The 21549-nt window shown below is 46.6% G+C and overlaps 1 protein-coding gene across 2 annotated transcripts in view; it reads right to left on the bottom strand.

Annotated features, from left to right (window-relative positions):
* Positions 1 to 21549, bottom strand: part of GARS1 (glycyl-tRNA synthetase 1) — a gene marked incomplete at its 3' end in the record, with an annotated part of 69732 nt that overhangs the window by 47648 nt on the left and 535 nt on the right.

Genomic DNA, 21549 nt, shown 5'->3' on the forward strand with positions numbered 1-21549 from the left:
TCTAATACAGCGCGGCCGCAGCCCCCCCCGGCAGTCTAATACAGCGCGGCCGCAGCCGCCCCCCCCCCCCTGACAGTCTCCCACAGCGCGGCCGCAGCCCCCCCCCCGGCAGTCTAATACAGCGCGGCCGCAGCCCCCCCCGGCAGTCTAATACAGCGCGGCCGCAGCCCCCCTGGCAATCTCCTACAGCGTGGCCACAGCGCCCCCCCCCCCTCGGCAGTCTAATACAGCGCGGCCGCAGCCCCCCCCCCCCCCCCCGGCAGTCTAATACAGCGCGGCCGCAGTCCCCCACCCGGCAGTCTAATACAGTGCAGCCGCAGCCCCCCCCCCGGCAGTCTCCTACAGCGCGGCCGCAGCCCCCCTGGCAATCTCCTACAGCGTGGCCACAGCCCCCCAGCAGTCTCTTATAGTATTGTTTGCCATCAGTGACAGCCTGCTGTAGTATATCTGCAATCACCGGACAGCCTCCTGTAATATGTCTGCAACCTCAGGCAGTCTCCTTAAGGCTACTTTCACACTGGAAGCATTTTTCAAGCGCGAAAATGCTAAAAATATAAATAAATAAAAAATAAATAAAAAGCGCCCGTAAAGCACCTCCCCTACCAACCCAGTGTGAAAGCCTAAGTGCTTTCACACTGGAGCGGTGCGCTTGCAGGATGGGGAAAATAAAAAGTCTTGCGAGCAGCATCTTTGGGGCGTTCAAGGATTGGTGAATACAACGCTCCTAAAACGTCCCTGCCATTGTGGGGCTGTGGCTGACACACAGGACAAAGAACGTCTCATTCAAGACTTCTGATATTAAGCCGCCTCTTTACAAGCAGCAATAGTTATAGCTCTGCTTGTAACGCAGCTTAATGGGCTAAACCCAGCACTTTCACATTCTAATCCTTTGTTATTACACCGATACAGGGGCTCAGGCGAAGCGTGACTGGGACACTGACTCATGTCAACTGGAATCATCAGGTTAGATTGATAGAGAGAGAGAGAGAGAGAGAGAGAGAGAGCAAGAGGTCGAGGGTAGAAAGGAAAGAAAGAATAGTTAGATAGGAAAAAGTTTGCCTAAAACACAACTAGACAGTAATCATTCATGTTTTTATACATAATATTATAATTATGCAAGCTTGCTAAAAGCGGTGTCCCACCCAATTTTTATTTTTATTTTTTTATTTTTTATTTTTTTAAGTCAGCAGCTACAGACACTTACCTGTCCGGCGAGCCTGCGATGTCTCCCTTAGGCCCCATTCACACCTCAGCATTTTGAAGCTTAGAGCTCCAAAACGCTGGAGAAAAAAAATAAATAATAAAAATATTCATTCATTCTCTATGGAGCTGGTTCACATCTTCACTAAAAGTCCTAGAGCTTTTTTTTGTAGGTCAATTTGGGCAGATTTGCGTGTTTTTATTCATACAGAAATTAATGAAAATTTGCCACTTGCGCAGTTTTGTGCATTCGTACGTTTTTGCTTGATTTTCTGCTCAAAGGAAAAATGTAAAAAATTAAAAATATATAAATACAGAGAACAAAAAATTATAAATACATAAACAACCATTAACCGCTTGCTGACCAACCGCCGCAGTTTAACGGCGGCAGAATGGCTTGGCGAAACCACGTTGCCTTACGTCGCTTCGCCTTTTGGCCACTAGGGGCGCGCGCACACACACCCGCAGAGTGTCTGGAGCCGTTGCGAGTGCCCGGCGGGCGCAATGACCACCCGGCACCAGCGATCGCTCGTGATAGAGTGAGAACCAGGATGCGTGTGTGTAAACCTCATCTGTACCAATCAGTGGCAACTGCCAGTGCCCACCCATCAATGCCCACACGTGCCACCACATGCCCCCAATGCCCACATGCCCCCCATCAGTGCCCATCACTGCCGCCTCATCAGCATACATCAATGAAGGAGAAAAATTACCTGTCGGTAAGTGGTCAACTTTGGATAGTAAATTCTTTATACAGCTCACTTCCTGTTTGTCTGGTCATTAGCCTAGGCTTATAACATCATACACAGCTCTCTCATTGGAGTATGCCAGGGATGGGGGATGAGTCATAAGAGGGCCAATGAGATCTGCAGAGCTGGAGGTGTGTCTTTGTAAATCCACAAAGTGAAAAGGCAGCAGCATCAGCTGCCCACAGTTAAAATGGCTGCAGCCAGACTCAGTGGAGGGAGATTTCCACAGCACATTTGGCAAGTACAGAATATAGATATAGATAGAGAGAGAGAACATATATACACACACAAAGTGGTTGGAGGGAAGCTTCAGAATGGCAAAGATGTTTTTATGACAAATTATGTGAGCAGACTGCAGCTCTTCTATAAGGAACGGATGCAAAAAGTGATGTAAACTTCTTTGAAAAAAACGTGACTGAATTCATGTAATGAACGGTCCACACATGTGAAAGGGGAAGAAGATGTGGTAAAAAGCCACCTATCAACACCCACATATGTGATGCTGAACCCCCCATGATTGAAAGAACTGAAATCCAATGAATGAAGGGGGTGGGCTTTGAGCAGTCAGGCTGGAGAGGAAAGAGCTAGGATGATGGGCGTCCTACAGCCAGGAAATGAATCGATGCAGCTTCTAATGCACACTGTCAGAAGCTCAAAGTATGCGGTGAAATCAAAATAAGCTATTTCAGTCTAGGAGAGGAGCTGGTACAAGACTGGGAAGGTCAGATTTAAATATTTAAAGCGGCTGTAAAGGCTCAATAATTTGAGCCTTGCAGAAATCCCCAACCCCCCCCCCCCCCCCAATACTACCTGGACCCTATCTCAATCTAGCAATGTGTACGAGAGCCTCGGCTGTCCTGGGTTTCTCCCCTCCTCATTGGCTGAGACAGCAGCAGTAGCCATTGGCTCCTGCTACTGTCAGTCACAGCCTGTGAGCCAATGAGGGGAGAGAGGGGATGGGGAGCGAGCCATGGCTCTGTGTGTCAATGGACACACAGAGCAGCGGCTTGGATGCTCCCACAGCACGTGGCATGCTGTGGGAGCAGTCAGCAGGAGGGAGACGACAAGAGCGCCAGGGAAGGACCCTAGAAGAGGAGGATCTGCTCTGTGCAAAACCACTGCACAGAGTAGGTAAGTATTTAAAAAACAAAAAAAACAAACACCTTTACAATCACTTCAGTCCCCATTCACACTAGGGGTGCAACAGATCGTCACTGATCCGTGATCCAAACGGGTCACTCCGGGTCACATGCAGCGATGACGGCCTTAGGAAAGGCCGCAGCTTTGGCCTAGCTCCGAAGTGGCTGCCATCTTTCTACACCCAGGCCGTTTACAATGTCAAATGACGGAGCGATCACTTGTAAACAAACCTGCGTCACGTCATGTCATGTCTCTCCCCTCTGTGTACTGATCTGTACAGTGGAGGGGAAGAGATCGGATGGAAGCAGAGCTGTGGGCTGGATCTGTAGTGCCCACAGCGCTGCTCTTTGACAGCCTACTCTGCAATACCTTGCCAATACTCTGCCAATACCCAGCCGTACCCAGCCATGCTCAATCAATATTACAGTGGGGGAGATTGTGGATATTACAGTGGGGACTATATGGCGGTGGAATTTTCACAGGTTTTTGCAAATTCAATTATCATTTGCTGATCCGAAAAATGATCCGATCCGTGACTCTGATCCGAGGAATGATCCGATTCGTGAGTTTTTTGATCCATTGCACCCATAATTCACATCAGTGTGATTTGTCATGCGATTTGACAAGTCGCACCTTATTGTCGGCAATGGAGCTGTTCAAACTTTACACTGGAGCAGCCATAACCCCACTCATTGAAAATGTAAGGTGCTGCTTCCTGATTGGTAGTTGTGCAGAGTGACTGTCCTATACGGAGGCCTCTCCCTGAGTGCAAGTCTATCACAGAACCCTCCACAACCTCCCATTAGACGTTCTGTGAGATACAACCCCCACCAGCTCCTCAAGCAGTGATGACCGGGTGCATCTGAAGTCAGGAAATCGCAGTAACAGCAGCTGAACTGCAATTACACACTGGAGAGTCCGAGCAACAAAAAATAAATAAATAATCACTGCGGTAATCAGTCACTAAGCTGTTTATTTAAACGCCTATTTCAGAGCACCTCCTGCCCAAAACGGGAACCTAATACAGATTTAGAACAGATAAAAACAAATCTTTGCCAAAACAAGACAAAAAAGGAAACCACCGGCTTTAAAAAAAAAAAAATTTGATTAGAAGGCCGGTTCACACTGCTGCGAGATCGCATGCGATTCGCACTGCAAAACACATGCAATGTCCGTGTGATGTGAATTCAGCCATACACATAGTATGGCGCATGTTTAGGAGATAGTTGCACTACCTACAGGTAAGACTTATTAGAGGCTCGCCTATGGGTAAAGGTCAGCAGAGGAAGTTTACTTCCCCTTTAAAAAGGCAGCCAAATGAATTATTTTAAATACATCTCCTATGTTATTTTGCTGTTCCATATTTCTTACCAGGGACTGCTCACATGATCATCTTTTTGGCAACACATTAGCTTGCATTGTGATTCAGTGCAGTGTATGCACTTCATTTTTATTTTTTGCCACGCATGTTCGTACGATGCTACTTTGTAATACATGTCCATTGGCAGGTGAATTACCCCATCGCCCCAACGCATTTAAAGGAGTACAGCGAAAGCTTGTTTGGCTGCACTTCTATGAATCACAGGAGTGCAGTTTGTTCTGCACTCCTGTGACCCCTTTTCAGCAGACAGCATGGTTGAAGTCCGCTGTCAGCTGACGTCACAGAGCCAGTCCAGGCCGGGCAAGATAGCGACTTTATGGTCGGGATCTGCCCACATACGCCTGGCCCGGCAACCAGCGAGCCGCTCCTGCCCCCCCCCCCCACAGCCTAGTGCTCCAGTGAGCTCGGGGGTGGGGGAGGGGGGCAGCGAAGAGTCAGTGACTGATAGTCACCGGCTCTCGGCTCAGGGAGCTGCGAAAATCAATCGGTGCTCAATCGCTCAGTTCTCAGTCTTAAAGAGGAAGTAAACCCTAATGTGTTTACTTCCACTTTGATTCCCTGCAAAGGTAAATAATAATGTACTATGCATCGCATAGTAGTCCATTATGTGTCACTTACCTGACACAGGAGCCAGTGAAGTCACCGCTGTCCCCTGTAGTCCGCCGCATCCATCTTCTCGGTGGGTCTCACTGCTCCGCCCCTGTCATTCGCGAATCCGCGATGACATCACTCCCGCGCATGCACACGGGAGCCGACACGCACGGCATCTTCATTGTTGACGATGCGGCGCTCAGTGCGCCGCTGTCTACGGCGCATGCGTCGTAGACAGCGGTGCCTGTCTTCAGGCAAATATCTCCTAAACCGTATAGGTTTAGGAGATATTTCTTGGACCTACAGGTAAGCCTTAATCTAGGCTTACTTGTAGGTCAAAGGGGTTTGTAAGGGTTTACAACCACTTTAAGCCTGGTACACACGATCGGACTTTCCGACGGGAAATGTGCGATGACACACTGTTGGCGGGAAAATGTACGCTCCATCGGACAATTGTCAGATTTTCCAAGGACAAATGTTCGACGGCAGGCTTTAAAATTTTCCGCGGACAAACGTGTGTTGTCGGATTTTCCAATCATGTGTACACAAGTCCATCGGACAAAAGTCCAAAGCACAAACACGCATGCTTGGACGCAAGGACGAACCAGAAGCGGTCGGACTTATAAACTAGCGTTCATAATGGAGAATTAATTTACTGCGTCACAAATGTTATGAAATCTCCAAATACAGCGCACAATTCTCTTCTTTAATGGGATAATAATGAAGCTGCTTTGCTGGTGATACTGATGGAGTGATCGCAAACAAATTTTCAAAGGCTTTTTTTTTCTTGCGATAATAATAATATGCTTTTTTTGGGCAAGTTACCACAAAACCATTATCCTGTAGTCAGGGCTGGACTGGGACAAAAATTTGGCCCTGGACTTCATCCAGACCGGCCCACTTTAATTTTGAAAACAAGCACAAAAACAGTATGTAAACTATACGCAATTATGCAAAAAAACATAAGTAGCATAATATAAGGAGTCCTCACTAACCTCTTATTATTTCACTTATTCTCCTCTGTATTTTTTCTCATCCTTCTCACATCACTGCGTAAAGTTGAGGGTGAGCTGTACAGCCATTACTTGGCAGGCTGTCACTGAGACCGGCCCACTGAGCCATCGGCCCACCGGGAAACTCCCTGTAGTCCCGATGGCCAGTACATGCCTGCCTGTAGTTTTTAAGATCAAAGATACAACTACCCTGTCTCCCCGAAAATAAGACCTAGCGTGATCATCGGTGATGGCTGCAATATAAGCCCCACCCCCCCAAATACCCTGTTTCTTAAAAATAAGCCTTACCCTGAAAATAAAACGTACAGGGACTTTAACTAGGGCTTATTTTGCAGCGATCACCGACAATCACGCTAGGTCTTCTTTTCGGAGAAACAGGGTATGTTGGTGTCCCTTGTCAATTTTTTTTTTTTTTTTTTTTATAATTTTTTTTGTTTTTCAATAAAAATTAAAACATACATACATCAAAAAACACAAACAAAAATAGCAATGTCTAGTTCCCATATTACAAGACAGGGGTCCCTTGTCAATTTTACATTGGATTTTTTTAAATGTAACTGCCTACTCCCAAACTGTCATTTGAAGTATAAGGCTCGGTTCACACAGGGGGCGACACGACTTGCCGCGCCGCGACCTCAGCGCCGACTTGTAAACGACTTCTGTATAGAAGTCAATGCAAGTCGCCTGCGGTCGCCCAAAAGTAGTACAGGAACCTTTTTACTAAGTCGGAGCGACTCGAGTCGCTCCTCTTAGAACAGTTCCGTAGTACAGAACGGGGGCGACTTGTCAGGTCGCGGCGCGGCAAGTCGTGTCGCCCCCTGTGTGAACCGGCTCTTATTCTACACTATTTTTTTATTGTGCATTAAAAAAAGAAAACAAAATAAAATGAAACATGCTATCTGCCAATAAAAAAAAAAAAAGGATATGTATTATAGCAAAAACTACAAAATATTGTGTGGTTTGTTTTTTTTCAAAATTATCGGTCTTTTTTGTTTATAGCACAAAAAATAAACACAGAGATGATCAAATGCCACCAAAAGAAAGCTCTATTTGTAGGGGGGGGAAAAAAAAAAACTTAAATTTTGTTTGGGTACAACGTCACACGACCGCGCAATTGTCAGTTAAAGCGACTCCGTGCCGAATCGCAAAAAGTGCTCTGGTCAAGAAGGGGCTAAAATCTTCAGGGGCTGAAGTGGTTAAGATCTAGCTTAAAAAGTGGGTGGAACTCCACTTTAATAAAAAAAAAAGTAAAGTAAAATAAATACAAAATAATAAATAAAAATAAGTAAAAACAATCTAACTCTCCAGCTGTATGCAAATCCTTTGTTAGCCGAGTGCAGATCTAGTAGATGCACGCCGAGTGCTGAGCCAGGGCTGGGGGCTGTATGAATGGACCCCCCCCCCTCCATACGGTGAGGTCTCATCTGGTGTGCAGTGAAAAGTTTTGGATAACGTGGCATGGGAGGAGACACAGGGAGATGGCTCGGATTCCAGTGCGGGGAGACGGGATGTCCCAGGACAAGCCATGCAGTCAGTCTCTGTCTACGCCAGCAGATTGTTAATGGAAGGCAGGCAAAAAATCTGACTGCCCATAATATTTAGGAAAAGGATTAGCGGTGACACATGGGCAGCGGTGACACAGGGGCAGCGGTGACACATGGGCAGCGGTGACCAGACTTCCCCCACACTCACCATCGCTGTAGAAAACAGCCGGCCAGCCAATGACTGTCCTGTGTGCAGCAATGCATTATCCATCATGCAGGAAGATCTATGCAGATTTTTATCACTTCGAAAAGTTTGCTAACCACTTCAATACCAGGGGGCACTGATACACCCTCCTGCCCAGACCAATTTGTCGCACTCTGAATGAGAATTGCGCGGTCATGCTACACTGTACCCAAATTAAATTTTTATCGTTTTGTTCCCATAAATAGAGCTTTTCTTCTGGTGGTATTTGATCACCTCTGCGCGTTTTTTTTTTTTTTTTTCTTCTGCTAAACAAATTTTTAAAAAGACCGAAAATTTTGAAGATAAAAAAAGTTTTTTTTGTTTATTACAAAACTTTGTAAATAAGTACGTTTTCTCTTTCACTGATAGGGCTGCTCCGACGTGCACTGATAATGGGAACTAATATGTGGCACTGATAGGTGGCACGGATGTACACTAATGGATGGTCACTGATTGGCAGGCATTGTTTGGCACTGATTGCCATCCCTGATGGCGACTAGTGGTGGGCATCCCTGCTGGTCCTGGTGGCGTCCCCCATGGTCCAGTGTGGGCATCCTCAGGGGGGCTGCGCTGATAATCAGCACCGACAAACCCCCCCCCCCCCCCGGTCCGTCTACTCGCGTCTGACAGATACGATTGAGGCACGGTTTACATTGTGATCAGCTGTGATTGGACACAGCTGATCACATGGTAAAGAACCTCCGTCAGACTCTCTACCTAGATCGGAGTTGCGGGTTGTAAAAAACTGCAAAAACGATCGTCACAATGCGTGACCTCTGCTTGTCAGCCTGAAAGACGTCATATGACGCCCAGTCAGGATAACACAACCACTTTGCTGAGGTCATTTTGCTATATGGCGGGCGGCAAGTGGTTAAAGCTGCACTCCGGGCACCTTCGTTAAAATTAGGGCTGTTACTGATTAAAATTTTCGTGTTCGATTAATCTTTTTATTTTTTATCGATTAATTTCGATTAATTATAACGCACATACAGATCCAACTACTTTTAGCCGATCTCCTTGCATTGCAGCTCTGCATTAGTCAGTGGTAAATGTGGTATACACTATATACTATCAACCGACACTAGTTAGTTTCCACAATCCATGACTTAACTTCACAGTTCACACAATACGTTTTAAATTCAAACTGTAGCACTGACGTAAGTCATTTGTTTTCCACAGTAGCGTGACAATCCCTCCACCTCAAGTCTAACTAATCACTCTCACCTTATGGCATGGACCCCGTGCAAACAGGTGGTTAACACTTAAAACTTCTCTCACGTCTCCTTAGATCTCAGCAAGGACGCCGGGTCATGGGTAGAAAGAAAAGATCTAAGTGCTCACCGCTTAAGTATAAGATTTCATTTTTGTGTTCAAACACAAACTACTCACATAAAGATGATAAAATCACAGCATGTAAAGCCGACAATCCTGTTAGTTCCATAGGGCAGTAGCGGGTGACGTCATGTGTAGCTCCTCCCCCGTACGCGTTCCGTTCAATCAGAACTTCAACCTCACCGGACTCCTCCCCCTTCCCTTCGTTAGCAGACAGAGGCACTTGGGAAAGGGGGAGGAGCCCAGTGACATCGACGTCCGTGACATCACAGGATCTCCGAAGGAATTTCCAGAAGACCCGGAAGTCGGCGGAGAGGTGAGTACCGATCAATAGAATTTTGATCGATCAAAAAAAAAAAAAAAAAAAATCATTGATTAATCGAGGAATTCATCTTTAATTTCCACAGCGCTAGTATTAAAATGTATTCCTCTGGGGCCATAACACAATTTTATGTGCCTCAAACGCCTTTCCAAACTCAGATATTACCTCAGTGGGCATGGTGCCAATACAGGCCGCATAGATAGAAGTTGGGGTTGATTTAGTCCCCTTTCACGCTGGCAGGGTTTTCAGGCGTTTTAGCACCAGAAATAGCCGCTAAATAGCACATGAAAAGCTCCTCCCATTCATTTCAGTGTGACTTTTCACACTGGAGCGGTGCACTTGCGGGACTTTAGGGGAAGTCCTCCCTGCACGCATCATCTTTGGGGCGGTTTGGAAACGCTGTACACACAGGGCTCTCAAAATGCCCCTTGCCCATTGAAATGAATGGGCAGCGCTTCCAAAGCATCTGAAAAGCGCTGCAACATGGGCGTTTTTAACCCCTTCTTTGAGGTTAAAGGAGCCCAGCTAGCGGCCAGAAAAGCGCCGCTTAAACAGCGGTAAAGCGGCACTAAAACGAGAGCGGCGCTTTACCGCTAACGGCCGACGCTTTCAGTGTAAAACTGGAGAGTGCAAAATCAGGTGCAGCTGTGCACAGCAACCAATCGGCTTCCAGGTTTTATTTTCACACGGTAATTGAACGAAAGGAAGTTAAAAGCCGACTGGCCACCATACACAGCTTCACCAGATTCTGAGTGCTCCAGTTTTAGTAAATCTACCCCCCCAAGAATAAAGGTGCAGGTCCGGTCACTGACCCGGGCTAAACAATGGAAATGATACATCTCTGCTCAAATCCCAATAGTTTATACATAGATAACCCATGGAGTGCTCAACAGGTGTGACCACATGGGATATATCCTGTATAAACACTAAACCAAAAGTACCACCAAAAGTATTGGGACGCCTGCCTTTACACATACCATTATTATTATTGCTAAACAAGATTTATATAGCGCCAACAGTTTGCACAGAGCTTTACAACAGACAGTACAGTTAAAATACAAATCAATACAGGAGGGATCAGAGGGTCCTGCTCGTTAGAGCTTACAATCTAGAATGGAGGGTCAAGTGAAACAAAACGTTAATAACTCCGGGGGGGGGGGGGGGGGTGTGATGAGTTGTGAGGTCAGGCACTGATGTTGGACGAGAAGGCCTGGCTCGCAGTCATCCCAAAGGTGTTTTATCGGCTTGAGGTCGGGACTCTGTGCAGGCCAGTCAAGTTCCTTCACCCCAAACTCGCTCATCCATGTCAACTTTTAGCTGAACCCAAAACTCTTCTCTTCAGAGAAGCCTATCCCGTCTCCACACAACTGAACTTTTAGGCCTCATGCACACTGGACGTTAAAATAACGTTATATAGGCGCCAGTAGCTATGCAGTGAGAGTCAACATTTTTTTAAAGTTTTTTGCAATAGTGTTTTTAAGCTTTTTTTTTTTTCAATGAATCAAAAACATTAAAAAAAAATAAAAATGCTGTTGAGCCACGTTTTTAAGCGTTTATCAGCGTTTTATGACGTTCAAGCGTTTTTACAGCTGGAAAACTCCTCTCAGAACCCATTAGTCTTGTTTTTTTTTTTTTTTTAAAGCCAAAAACACCCCAGTCAAAAAGTGCTGATAACAGCATATGTGTGCATGGACACCTAGGATAACATGATGGGAAGTTTATTGATTGTAGAAAAAAAAAAAAAAACAAAGTCTGAAAACCAAAAACATCCAGTGTGCATGTGTTACTTTCTCAATCAACTCATCCCGCTCCCCAGTTATTTCATCTTTGAGATTGTAAGCTCCAACGAGCAAGCGGGGCTCTCCGATTCCTCTTGTACCGAATTGTATTGCAACTGCACTGTCTGCCCCCATGTTGCAGGGGCCCCTTCACACCGATGTGTTTTTTGTGCGTTTTTACCTTGCAAGAAAAACGCAGGAAAATGTTTTCCTTTAACACCTATGGGACTTTTCACACCACTGCGCTGTGCGGTGCGTTTTGAAAAGTCCTGAATGCTGCATCGTTGGTACAGTTTTGAAAACCACACTTGAAGGAAAATCACGGTAAAAAACGCACCCACGGTTTGCGTTTTTGAGTCACGCGTCCATTTTTCACAGGTGCAGGTGGCCCAAAAAACGCACCAGGAACGCATCTGAAACACAGAAATCACGGTAAAAAAAAAACATATTTTGCTACAGAGCAGTGTGAAAGGGACCTAAGGCATTGCGCAAATTGTTGGTGCTATATAAATCCTAAATAATAATACATTTTATTATAAATCCTGCATAATAATAATAAATTATTTATATTCGGGATGTATATATTATACAGGATTTATAATTAATAATAATACAGGATTTACCGTAAATATTCCTATTCAGGATTTTGATTTTTTTTACAGGATTTATATATTATAATAATGTATGATTTATATATTCCTATTATTCAGGATTTAGTTTATTTTTATACAGGATTTAGATATTATCCTGTATATTAATAATATTTTATTCGGGATGTATTATACAGGATTTATATATTCCGATTATTTGGGATTTAGATATATTTATACAGATTTATATATAATTACTACAATACAGGATTTAGATATTCCTATTATTGAGGATTTAGATATTTTTATACAGGATTTAGATATTATCCTGTATAATAATATATTATTTGGGATGTATTATACAGGATTTATATATAATAAGAATAGGATTTATATATTCCTATTATTCAGGACTTGCATATTATCCTGTATAATATGTCAAATCCTGAATAATAGTAATATCTAAATCCTAAATAATATTTTTAAACAGGATTTGTATATTACTATTATTCAGGATTTATATATTATACAGGATGATCATAATATACAACTCCTGTATAAAAATATTATTATTATTCAGGATTTAGATATTTTTATACAGGAGTTATATATTCCTATTATTCAGGATTTATATATTAATACTATCCTGTATAACAAATCCTGTATAATATATAAATCCTGAATATACAAATCCTGTAAAAAATGTTTCATGATTTAGATATTATACAGAATTTATAGATTACTATTATTATTCTGGATGTATATTATACAGGATTTATATATTATACAGGATAATGTATAAATCCTGTATAATATACAGTACTGTTTAAAAATAATATCCTAATCCTTTATAGGAATATATAAATCCTGTATAATAATAATAAATAAATCCTGTATAATAATCTGCCGAATAGTTAATTGTATAAAAAAAAAAAAAAATAATTCTTCCAGGGCTGACCATACATCAATCACATAGCAGCTTACAATTATTGCTCTCCATCACGTGCCAACTTCCTATTTGTTTTCTTCACTTTGCCGAGTCGGCAGCTTTGGAGGAGCCAAACATTTGTGAAGACACTTTGAAAATGAGTAAATGAATGAAGGTTTCTCTCCCAGTCATGTAACCTGGGAGAGAGAGAGGTCACCCGGCTGTGTTTACAGGACTCCATAATGGCATTCATCATGGGTTGGGGGGGAGGGGAGGGGAGGGATGCCGGGTACCCTGCAGGGAAGCACTTTATTATTCTGTTTAATGAAGTCCATAGAGATCTAAATCTCCTGCACAGAACGCCATACCAAGCTATAAGCTTCTTAAGGTAAACATGAATGTGTTCAGCTTAAAGGGTAATTCCACCTCTACTGACCACCCCACACCCCGCACTACAATCCTCTGCCGGAGTACCAATCTGTGTAGCAGTATGAGGCTGGCAGTGGCTGGTGGTCAAAGCGGTGACAGCCCCTGACCAATGAGAATCTTTTTAGTCCAGGAAAGAGGTTGGTCAGTTCTGCCACATCACCACATAGACCGCTGGCAGCATAATGCCGGCAGTGGCGAACGTGAATGTGGCGCGGCACTTACCAATGGGAGTCTCTTCTGTCCCGGAAGAAGAAGAGACTCGCATCGGTCAGCGCCGTCACATCACCATGCAGATCATTGACCTCCACTGCTGACATTATACAGCAATACAGCTTCCAGGGCTGTGTACGGAGTTTAAAGCATACGGATCGGTACAACGACAGATGTGAGCGAATGACGATTCTTGGTACAGCGGGGACCAGAGGAACAGGGAGGGTGAAGGTAGGACTACCCTTTGAAACCCAACTCTGGGCAAAAGGAAAAAAAAAAAAAAAAAAGTTGTGTCCTGCTTGTTTTTTCTAGGAGCAACCAGAAAGCCGTAGGCCTCATGCCCACGGACGTTTTTACAGCTTAAAAACGCCTCTTTATTTTGGCCTTTGGCCACTTGCCTACCATTGCGTATTTGAGCTGTAAATGGCATAGCCGTTTTTAACCTGCAAAAAAAAAAACAAAAAAAAAACCCAGGACCAGTGCTTTCTGAGGCTCCAGCGCTAGAACTGTAAAAACTTCAGAAAAGGTGTTAACGGTGTTATTCAACGGGGTTTAACACTGTTAAGCCTCATCCGGCGTTTGTCTATTCAAAATCAACGGTTCCCCATGGGAGACCATTTATTTGAATAGAGGTTGCACCAGAAGTCAGATCCCCACCCCAAAGGCACCTTGTCCCCATGTTGATGAGGACAAGGGCCTCTTCCCGACAACCCTGGCCGTTGGTTGTCGTGTCAGCGGGCAGGGGGCTTATCGGAATCTGGGAGCCCCCACCCTGTGTGAATGAGTATGGGGTACATTGTACCCCTACCCATTCACCTGGGGATAAAAGTGTAAAAAAAAAAAAAAAAAAAACACTACACAGGTTTTTAACCACTTCAATACAGGGCACTTTCGCCCCCTTTCTTCCCAGCCCAATTTTCAGCTTTCATCGCTCTCGCGCTTTCACTGACAATTGCGCGGTCATGCTACACTGTACCCAAATGAAATTTTTTTCATTTTGTTCGCACAAATAGAGCTTTATTTTGGTGTTATTTATTCACGACTCCGTTTTTAATTTTTTGCAATATAAGCGCAAAAAAAGCGGAAATTTGGAAAAAACACTATATTTTATTTTTTCCATTTTAAAAGAAATCCAATAAAATCAAATTTTGTCATAAATTTAAGACAAAATGTATTCTGCTACATGCTTTTGGTAAAAAAAATTCCGTTAAGTGTATAATAATTGGTTTGTGTGATCACGGACATATGTACGCAAATGATCATGTACATATGTGTGCAGGTGATCACGTACATATGTGTGCAGATAATCATTGGGACATGTGATTTTAGTGGGACATATGTGGGGGACATGTTTTTATTATTAGGGACATGTGTTATTTGGCGACATGTATGTTTTGGGGACATATGTGGGGACTGTGTTTACACTGTGTTGTGTGTTTACACTAGACTGATGATCAGTGAGTAAAAAGCTGTAAAAAAACAGCTCATACTCACTGATCATCAGCTGGCTGCAGCGATCTGCTCTCCTCTCCTCAGCGATGACTTCCGTGTGAGGAGAGGAGAGCCAATTGCCTAGCAACCGGCTGTTCGTTTACATCACATGACGGCCGTGATTGGACACGGCCGTCATGTGATCAGGAGGGCCAATCACAGAGCCCTCCTGCCGATCTGAGATGTGCCGTGTCCGGGTGACACGAGCACATCGGGATCGCGCCGCTGCGCGGGCACGCGCGCGATCCCGCTCCTTCTGAAGGACGTTCCTGAACGTCCTATCAGAAGTAGACGGCTCCCACCCGGCCGTATATATGCATTGGCCGGGTGGGAAGTGGTTAAAGTAATTAGGCAGCTCCAGAGTCTCTTCTGACTTCTCTGTGCTCTCCAGCCTCTTCTGCTATCTTCTGCTCTTTTGCCCGCTCTTTTCCGTTGTCTTCTTTCCTCTTCTCTTCTTCCGATGCTGACTCTATGCTCTCTCCCGCTGTAATGCCGTGTGCAATCCCAGGGTGGACTGTGACGTCATAGTGGCAGGGTCACCGGATGACATCACCCAGTGACCACACCCAGTGCCTATATAAGTCATTGCGCAGACAGCATGACAGCGGGAGAGAGCATCAAATCAACATCGGAAGAAGAGAAGAGGGTAGAAGTTAACGGAAAAGACCAGGCAACTGCTAGCAAAAGAGCAGAAGATATCAGAGGAGCCCGACAGAAGACAACGGACAGCAGGAGAAGAGGCCGGAGAGCACGGAGAAGTCGGAAGAGACACCGGGAGCTGCCTAATAAATTACTTTAAAAACCTGTGTAGTGCCATTTTTATTGACACTTTTATCCCCAGGTGAATGGGTAGGGGTACGATGTGGGTAGGGGGCTGGGACCTGGGGGCTCCCTTATTAAGGGGGGCACCTAGATTCCAATAAGTCCCCCGCCCGCAGACCCCGACAACCAATGGCCAGGGTTGTCGGGAAGAGGCCCTTGTCCTCATCAACATGGGGAAAAGGTGCTTTAGGGTGGGGGTGCAGGGACCCCCTGCCCCAAAGCACCAACGCTCCCATGTTGAGGGCATGTGACTTGGTATAGACCCCCTTTTCTGACCTGCCGGGCTGCGTGCTTGGATAATGGTCTTGTATGGATCTTGGGGGGACCCCCAACGCCATTTTTTCTGGTGTGGGAGTTCCCCTTAAGATTCATACCAGACTGAAAGGTCTGGTATCGTCTTAGGGGTGACCTGGCGTAATTTATTTTTATTTTTTTCGCTGGGTTCCCCCTTAAGATTCTCAGCACACAAGTCGCACCGCAAGTCAGATCCTCTTGATTAGGGAATCATTCATTTTGAATAGAAACAGAAGCGCGGCTGAAAGCCATTGCGGAGTAACGTGCATTGCATTCAATGCAAAACACGGATAAAATCGCCGCCTTTTTCCTGGCGTCTGTACTGTCTTTACAGCCCGTGGGTATGCAGCCTTATACTCACCCGATCCGTGAACAGTGCTCCCCCATGATCCAGTGGTGGACTCATCCTCAAGTCCAGAACAGATCTATGGGCGTGATGACATCAGGAACAGTCCCCCACACAAGACTGCAGGGGGGACAGGAGCCACAGGGACCTCTCTTGTGCGAGGAGGATCGGAGGATTAGGCAAGTATATCTCCATACTCCAATCCCTTAGACAAAAATAAGCAGTTAGCCCTTTTGCAAGGTGGGCACAGCCTTACAGCAATAGAAAACTCTTTTTTGCAGAGTTGGGATTTAACATGAATGACCCCATCAGAAGAGAGACGCCGCTCAAGGTGTGTACATGTGTGGCCTCAGCCAGCACAACTCTGGCCACACCCCCTGTGTTTTTCGCCCTACCCACCGGACCTCGGTCACATGACCCTGTCACTATATGGGCCCTTAAGAGCTGGTTGACACTTTAGCGATCGATTACAGTTTGTAATGTCCACTTTATAAAGGGCAGCCCACTAACCATTCATCAGAACAGATTGAAAGACCCACGTAAGCATTATATAGCAACATAACCCAGCACAAGGCATGGTTGGGCTCTGCTGTACAGTACTGTAAACCTACGCACAGAGTAGGTGCATTGCCACACTAAAATGGGCATCTTTCCACAACACATACGTGTTAATGGGCCCTTGTTCCAACAACACCCAGTAAAAGAAAAAAATATTCTTCAAAGGGGATCTTCACACAATAAAGCAACTTTTTCCCCCTGACTCCTCCCCCTCCCACAATTGGATATTACTACTTTTTTTTTTCTGACCTACAGCACAGCACTTCCTTTATGCTTGCCTAGGCAATAATGATGTACCGTATATACTCGAGTATAAGCCGAGATTTTCAGCCTCTTTTTTGAGGCTGAAAGTGCCCCCCTCGGCTTATACTCGAGTCATCGCTGTCTGCCCGCTCGATCAGCGTGTCGAGCAGACAGACAGCGGCCATTCTATAATTCAAAAGCCGCGCCTCCGGCTCCGCCTTCGCCTGTGATAGGCGGAACACTGAATTTCCCAGCAGCCTGTGTTCCGCCTATCACGGACATCGTATCATCCTCGTACTACGGACGAGGATGATACGATGTCCGTGATAGGCGGAACACAGGCTGCTGGGAAATTCAGTGTTCCGCCTATCACAGGCGAAGGCGGCGGCGCAGCTTTTTAATTTTACAATGGCCGCCGAGGCGCCGACGAAGAGGGCACGGGACGGAGGCAAGGCAAGGCACGGCACGGGACGGGACGGGACGGAGGCAAGGCACGGCGGCAAGGCACGGCACGGGACGGAGGCAAGGCACGGGACGGAGGCTCGGGACAAAGGCTCGGGACACAGGTAGGCTGGACACACACACACACACACACACACACGGATGGAGACACACACACACAGGGATGGATGGATGGATGGAGACACACACACACAGGGATGGATGGATGGAGACACACACACACAGGGATGGATGGATGGATGGACACACACACACACAGGGATGGATGGACGGACACACAGGGATGGATGGACGGACACACAGGGATGGATGGACGGACACACAGGGATGGACGGACACACAGGGATGGACGGACACACAGGGATGGACGGACACACAGGGATGGACGGACACACACACAGGGATGGACGGACACACACACAGGGATGGACGGACACACACACAGGGATGGACAGGCATGTCTCACCCTCGGCTTATACACGAGTCAATAAGTTTGCCAGTTTTTTGGGGGGTAAATTGGGGGCCTCGGCTTATATTCGGGTCGGCCTATACTCGAGTATATACGGTACTCATAAAACCTGTCATGCCCCAATCAAGCAACCTAGCCAGACCCAACCACGCAACCGGCCCACCTCCAAACCCACGCAACCTGCCCCGCTATTCTTCCAAGATCAGCCACAAAGTGTTTAAACTGAAAAAAAGCTTGTCTGATACAAGGTGATATAGAACTTCTTCCAGGAAATAGTTTCGCCTAGAGTTACACAGGCGCGGGCATTACCATGTGCTGTGACAAGGTACCTCACATTCACGTGAGCATGCTGCCAGACACACCAACCGTGCATATCCTATTTATTAGGCAATGCACCTTGACACCTGGTAGTGGGTGCTGCAGTGCATTGCAACGCACATCTGCTGGCAAGGTGCATTGGGGTGCCATCAAGAATGAATGGTGCCTCAGTACAACAGCGCATGTTTTCACAGCTAACCCGTCCATTACCGCAGTGCGAAGCCAGACTTTGGGTTGTGATGGTGCTCACCGCTATGATCAGGACCTGGATGGGGAACACAGAAGAGGATTGTTTGGATGGAATAGAGAGTGGGATGATGGACGCCCTCCACTGCCAGATACAATGGAAGAGTTTGCTACAAGAAGACAAACCAAGAATGCAATCAGCAAAAAAAAAAAAAAAACAGATCGCACTCCCCAGATGTGCAACTACAGACCACACCCCCCGATATGTGGCTATGGACCACACTTAAAGATGTCACAATCATATCTGTGCATTGAACATAATCTGAGTATTCCCCCCTAGCCCTCACCTGTGAAGGAAGACCGTGCGACTTTAAGGGGCTGTAAAGGTAAATGTTTTTTCACCTTAATGCATTCAATGCATTAAGGTGAAAACACATCTGGCAGAGCTCCCATGAAGTTGTGGAGTGCTTGCGGGAGGGAGCCGAGACAGCCGCGGAGGGACCCCAGAAGAGGATGTTCGGGGCCACTCTGTGCAAAACGAGCTGCACAGTGGAGGTAAGTATGACATGTTTGTTATTTATTTTTTTAATGTTTGTCTTTAGTGAGCCTTTAAACTAATATGGGCAACCAATTCAGGACCCCCGCACTTCTGAAATGCATCAGCCCCTCCATATGTTGGTCCCCCCTCCCCTCCAGAATACAAATATGTCCACATTCAGAAGTCACAGAATCAATCCTATCTAAAGTATGTTCTAGTAATTAACAGCAACCCCCACTACTAGTACCTACACACTGTACCCCCAATACCAGAGCCCACACCAACTCACAACAGATATGCCACATCCATGACATTCTTGGGGGCGGTATGCTGTCTCCAGAGGCAATCCTGGTAATGAGGAATTACATGTACTTAGTCATCCTCTAACTTCTCCAGGAACAATCCTAGTGATGGCAAACCATATGTACTTAGTCAACCTTTGTACCATTCTCCAGGGACAGTCCTGGTGGTGAGGAACTACATTTACATGGCCATCCCCTGTACCTTCACCCAGGGACAGTCCTGGTGGTGAGGAACTACATTTACATGGCCATCCCCTGTACCTTCACCCAGGGACAGTCCTGGTGGTGAGGAACTACATTTACATGGCCATCCCCTGTACCTTCACCCAGGGACAGTCCTGGTTGTGGGGAAGCAAATGTACATTACCAATCTCTGTACCCTCTACTAGGACGCTCCTGGTGCTAAGTAACCACATTACTTAGTCATCCCCAGGGACAATTCTAAATGTAAATAACCATATGTACATGCTCATCCTCTGTACCTTCACCCCGGGAAGGTCATGGTGATGGCAGGCTCCATGTACATAGTCTTCCTCACTAGACTCTGCAGGGACAGTCATGGCAGTGAGGAACCACGTATACATAATACTCCTCCGTACCTTCCCCCGGGACTGGTGCCCAATAAAATGTTGGCGAGAATGTTGCTGTCAGATTTATGTGGTACCCAACATCCTGTGCAGGCGTTTTCATCACCACCCACTGACCACACAGGACAGCACAGGCAGCCGGATTTCCCATCACCCCCTGCAGTTGTCATCCACCTCCCCGGGTGTCGCCCCCCCACCATGTATGCAATGCCTGCAGGTGTCATCCTCCCGCTCAGGTCTCAGTGCTTAGAGGTCTGTAGACACCTAATGAAGTTATAATAAGACAGGATTTGTATAGCGACAACAGTTTATGCAGCACTTTACAAAATAAAAGGGAGATAATACAGTTATGATACAAAACAAGAGGATTAAGAGGGCCCTGCTCAGAAGAGCTTACAATCTAATAAGTTATCATCCTTCTCCCCAGGTGTACCCTTGTAAGCTGTAACCCCCCCCCCCTCCCTTTCAGGTGTACTTCTTTTCTGCACACTGCCCCTAGTTGTTAGCCCTCCCCCATGTATCTCCTTTGACAGCTGTCACCCTCCTCCCCAGGTGTCTCCATCCCTACGCACTGTCCCTAGGTGTCACCCTCCTCCCCAGGTGTCTCCATCCCTACGCACTGTCCCTAGGTGTCACCCTCCTCCCCAGGTGTCCCCATCCCTACGCACTGTCCCTAGGTGTCACCCTCCTCCCCAGGTGTCCCCATCCCTACGCACTGTCCCTAGGTGTCACCCTCCTCCCCAGATGTCCCCATCCCTACGCACTGTCCCTAGGTGTCACCCTCCTCCCCAGGTGTCCCCATCCCTACGCACTGTCCCTAGGTGTCACCCTCCTCCCCAGATGTCCCCATCCCTACGCACTGTCCCTAGGTGTCACCCTCCTCCCCAGGTGTCCCCATCCCTACACACTGCCCCTAGGTGTCACCATCCCTACACACTGTCCCTAGGTGTCACCCTCCTCCCCAGGTGTCTCCATCCCTACGCACTGTCCCTAGGTGTCACCCTCCTCCCCAGGTGTCCCCATCCCTACGCACTGTCCCTAGGTGTCACCCTCCTCCCCAGATGTCCCCATCCCTACGCACTGTCCCTAGGTGTCACCCTCCTCCCCAGGTGTCCCCATCCCTACACACTGCCCCTAGGTGTCACCATCCCTACACACTGTCCCTAGGTGTCACCCTACTCCCCAGGTGTCTCCATCCCTACACACTGTCCCTAGGTGTCACCCTACTCCCCAGGTGTTATCATACCTATACAGAGTCCCCAGGTGCCAGTCTCCTCCTCAAGTGTCCCAATCCCTACGCACTGTCCCCAGGTGTCACGATGCCTCCCAGATGTGCTCATCCCTGTGCATTGTCCCCAGGTGTCACCCTCCTGCCCAGGTGTCCCCATCCATATGCACTGTCCCCTGGTGTTAGCCATTCTAGGTGTACCCATCTCTGTATACGGTCCCCAGGTATCACCCTCTTTCCAAGGTGGCCCCATCCCTCAGCACTGTCCCCAGGTGTCACCCTCCTCCCCAGGTGTGCTCGTCATCCGTATGCAC

Source organism: Lithobates pipiens, unplaced genomic scaffold (genome assembly GCF_037356315.1).
Source record: "Lithobates pipiens isolate NorthernLeopardFrog02 unplaced genomic scaffold, aLitPip1_a1.2 Scaffold_19, whole genome shotgun sequence".
Taxonomy (NCBI): domain Eukaryota; kingdom Metazoa; phylum Chordata; class Amphibia; order Anura; family Ranidae; genus Lithobates; species Lithobates pipiens.